The following is a 4393-nucleotide window of genomic DNA, read 5'->3' on the forward strand; positions in this document are numbered from 1 at the left end:
AGAGAAGCCACCACAATGAGAAGCCTGCACACCTCAACGAAGAGTAGCCCCGACTCGCTGCAACTAAAGCCCGCGCACAGCAACGAAGACCCAATGCAGCCAAAAAAAAAAAAAAAAATTAGCAAACCAAATTCAACAATACATTAAAGGATCAAGTGGCATTTATTCTGGGGATGCAAGGCTGTTTTAACATCCACAAATCAGTCAGTGTGATACACTGCATTAACAAAATGAAGGATAAAAATCATATAATCATCTTAAGAGATGCAGAAATATCTTTTGACAAAATTCAGCATTCATTTATGATAAAAACTCTCAACAGAACAGGCATAGAGGGAACGTACCTCAACACAGTGAAGGCCATATATGGCAAGCCCACAGTTAACATCATACTGAAAGGTGAAAAGCTGAAAGTTTTACCTCTAAAATCAGGAACAAGACAAGGATGCCCACTCTTGCCACTTTTATTCAACATAGTATTTGGAAGTCCTAGCTAGAGCAATTAGACAAGCAATTGTTTAATTAGACCACCACCCAAAAGAACAAAGAACTGAAGAATTCTTCCATACCTGAGATTGTAAAATTGTAAACTGAGACACTTCCCCACTACATGTATTATAAAGTCAAAAAATGAGAAAAAGAACCATCTCGATGAATACAAAATTCTTTAATGGGGGTAATGATTGACACTTTCTGTCTTTTATCAACCTCACCCTCTAAGGTATTTCTTCATTAGGGATTTTTTTGCACACTTTGAAAAAGAAAATCTTCAATCACATTGATAGGTAGTACTAGGTTCATTTATACAGTGTTATTTGAGTGGGGCCTATGCAGAATTACAACTTTCCTGATTAATACTATTTTGAAAAAGTCAAAATATCTGTAGAGGTGAAAAAATCTTTATCCAGATACAGGCCAAAAAAAAAAAAAAAAAAAAGGGCTATCTAGGTAACACAACTAAAGTCTCTGGTGTGAATAAAGTTAACTTTTGTATATTACACATTTAAATAAGTGTTTCTTAATTACAACTTTGAAGTTGGAACTCTATTAAGAATAATATTACAGCTAACATGGGGGCTCTTGGAAAGGATGTCATATAGTATAAGGATAACGCTACAGCTTATCATTTCCCAAGGGGCAAGGTCAAAATCCAGGTACCAGAAAAAACTGTTTTATAACATTAGGGCAGTGGTCCTCAAATGTGGGTGTGCATCAGTCACCTGGAGGGCTTATCCAAACACAGACAGTTGGGCCCTCTTTGCTCACCGCCCTCCACTCCCCAGTTTAGGATTCAGTAGGTGGAGCCCAAGACTTCGCATTTCTAACAAATTCTCAGGTGATGCCAATAATGCTGGTCAGAGGACCACCTTTGAGAACCACTAGAACCAACTGTGGCTACCCTCTGTTGCTTGCCTTGACCTATGTACTTGCAAAGAGGAAGTACATGCCCCCCTCAGAGGTCTTCTGGGCTCAAGCCAGGGTTGAACCATTGCCCAGCTGCTTTCAAACTAGAACTGACTGCACATTACAATCATCTAGGGACCTTTTTGTAAACTAAGGATGCCTCTGCCCCATTTCTGGAGAATCTGATTTAACTGGTCTGGCCTGGGACCTGGATAAAAGCTTGTTGGAGCTTCAATTATCATTTTAAGGCAGTAGCTCAATGCTGGGTATTTGCAACACCTGAGATTTTTTTAAACAATTACCTCGGCCTGGCTCCACTCCCAATGATCAGAATCTCTAAGGAAAGTGGACCTGGAGTTTTGTTTTTGTTTTTAATGAATAGCACTTGTATGTTTACAGAAAAATTAAACAGAAGGTCCAAAGAGTTCCCATATACTCCCTCCCCCATCCTGCACCATTCCCCTAGTAGTAATACCTTGCATTGGTGTGATATATTTATTACAACTGATGATTGATGAATTGATGAATACTGATATGTTATTATTAACTAAAGTCATTAGTGTACATTAGGGTTCACTCTGTGTTGTACATTCTGTGGTTTTGCCAATTGTGTAATGTCACATATCCACCATTGCAGTGTCACATACAATGGTTTCAGCTCTGGTATTTTTAAATTTTTTAAATTTTTATTTATTTATTTATTTAGGCTGTACCAGGTCTTAGTTGTGGCATGCATGTGGGATCTAGTTTCCTGACCAGGGATAGAACCCGGGCCCCCTGCATTGGGGGCACGGACTCTCTTACCCATTGGACCACCAGGGAAGTCCCAGGATTTTTTTTAAAAAACACCCCAGGAGATTCATAGGTATAGCCAAGCTGAGAATGACTGACTTAACCAGGAATCAGGAACAAAATAACTGAGAACTTTCTCATGATTGTTATTTTTTTAAACTCCTCATCTGATTCTCAGTAATGATCAACAGCAAAATAAAAAGGGAGGAGGGTGTCAATTTGAATAAAAAGCAGTAAAAAGATGCATACCCAAACACAACCATTCTGATATTATTTACCTGTCCTATTGGCAAAGTTCAAAAAGTTTGCTAACACACTACATCGAAGGGTACTCTCAGACACTGCTGGTGGAACGGAGTTTGGTAAAACCTCTGTGGAGCATTTTGGTAATATCTACCAAAATTGCAAATGTACTGACCTTTGCACTCACCAATTCTACTTCTAGAAATCTATCCTACAGATAAATGTGCAAACTGGCATCTGTGCAAAATTGTTTGCAATGACAAGATTGATAATAACCTAAATGTCCGGTGCTGCCTGTGGTTGCAGCTTTGGACGGGGCTGGGGGTTAGGGGTTGGGGGTGGGAACTAGCTGAGGCCTGAAGCTGGGAGAGAGAAAATTAAAACCAAGAAGCTGGGGTGGGTCCAAGGGCTCAACAGCTGCAAGCCTGTTCCTATTAGTCTGTGAACTCCTCTGAGCAACAAACCTGTAAGTAATCATAAGAGTTTTAACTCAAACAGTACAAAAGAGCTATTTTGCTTATTTAACAAACATGGATTACACACATGATGCTGTGTTAGCAGAGGCAGGCTCATGAAACCAGCAAAGACACAATCCTGGCCCTCAGGAAACTCGCAGTATTATAAGAAGACAAAAAACTGTATTTGGAAAGCGGTATTGCTGGTACAACATTGATGAGTAAGCAAAACATACACAAGCAGCAGGGAAATTAGGGGCACCCAAGTTTGCTTTTAGGAACCAGGGAAGGTTCCACAGAAGAAATACCTTTTGAGTTAAACCTTGAAGGCGAAGATGGCATTTGCCAGGACAAGAGCCAGGAGCAGGAGAATCTCAGGAAGAAAGAAATCCATGTGCAAGACGTAGCATGAAAGGGCAAACACCTGTTCTGGGAACTACAAGTATTTGTTTTGCTTGTAGAGCATATCATGGGGGGGGGGGCGGTCCTAGGACCTGTTCCCTAGCCTGCCATGACCACCATAACTTATCTCCTTTATTCTAGGCTTGGGACAAGGGGAAGGCCTCAAGCCTTGGGGTCCTTTCAGCCTTTTAAAATTAGTTTCCTAATGGAAAAGGGAGAGGAGATCCAACTTCAAGGAGAACTTACGGGTTGTGGGCTGCATTTTGGAGCAGAGCTTTAAAATGCAGTCCAAGAAAGACTTATAACAAAGAGGACACAGAAGAGGGTGTCAGGCCCAACAAAATGCCTGGTGTGAGTGACAGCAACCTACTTCCTGCAAAGAAGTTTCTTGTGCAAAGAAGGAAGACGAATCACTCAGAAATCAGTGTTCTAAACTTCTTTTCCTGTAGCAGTAAGGCTTCCTTTCCAAGGCAGTTTCATATGGACTGTCACCCAGTTTTTATTTCCAAACAATACATTTTCTTTTTATATGTTTACTGCTGTACCATTCCAATGCTCATCTATACAAGTAGTTTGATGCACTCACTTCAATGTTACAGACTATACACAAAATACAAAAATCAATTCGCATACAAAATCGGTAACATAAAGTATCTGGAAAATCTGTGCAGCTTTGGAGTTTTTAAGCTGTTTTTCAATGTTTTAGACAAGCAAGGCCTTTGCCACGGGCCTCGCACAGTGAATTCTTCATAAACATCCGTTCAGCGATTTTACACAACCAGCCTCCCGCGCCTCTTGACCGGCTCGCGGAGAAGTTTCCCGTTTCTCGGGCGGTCACTTCCCATACCCCCGCCTCGGACCGCAGGGTCCCGGGGTCCCAGGACCACCGGGCCGCAGGAATCTGGCGACACTCTATAAAGCACTCGGTGGTCCCGAGCCCGCATGCGTGGCGCCTGGCTCAGAGCGGGGGGCGGGGCCAGTCAAGGCCCCTCCCCCGCCGCCCCGCCAGGTGCGCGTGCGCCACGGCCCCGCCCGCCGGCCCCACCCTCGCCCCGCCCCTCCCGCCCCTCCTCCAGGTGCGCGTGCGCCGCGGCCCC

The sequence above is a fragment of the Balaenoptera musculus genome, chromosome 13, assembly GCF_009873245.2.
Source record: "Balaenoptera musculus isolate JJ_BM4_2016_0621 chromosome 13, mBalMus1.pri.v3, whole genome shotgun sequence".
Taxonomy (NCBI): Eukaryota; Metazoa; Chordata; class Mammalia; order Artiodactyla; family Balaenopteridae; genus Balaenoptera; species Balaenoptera musculus.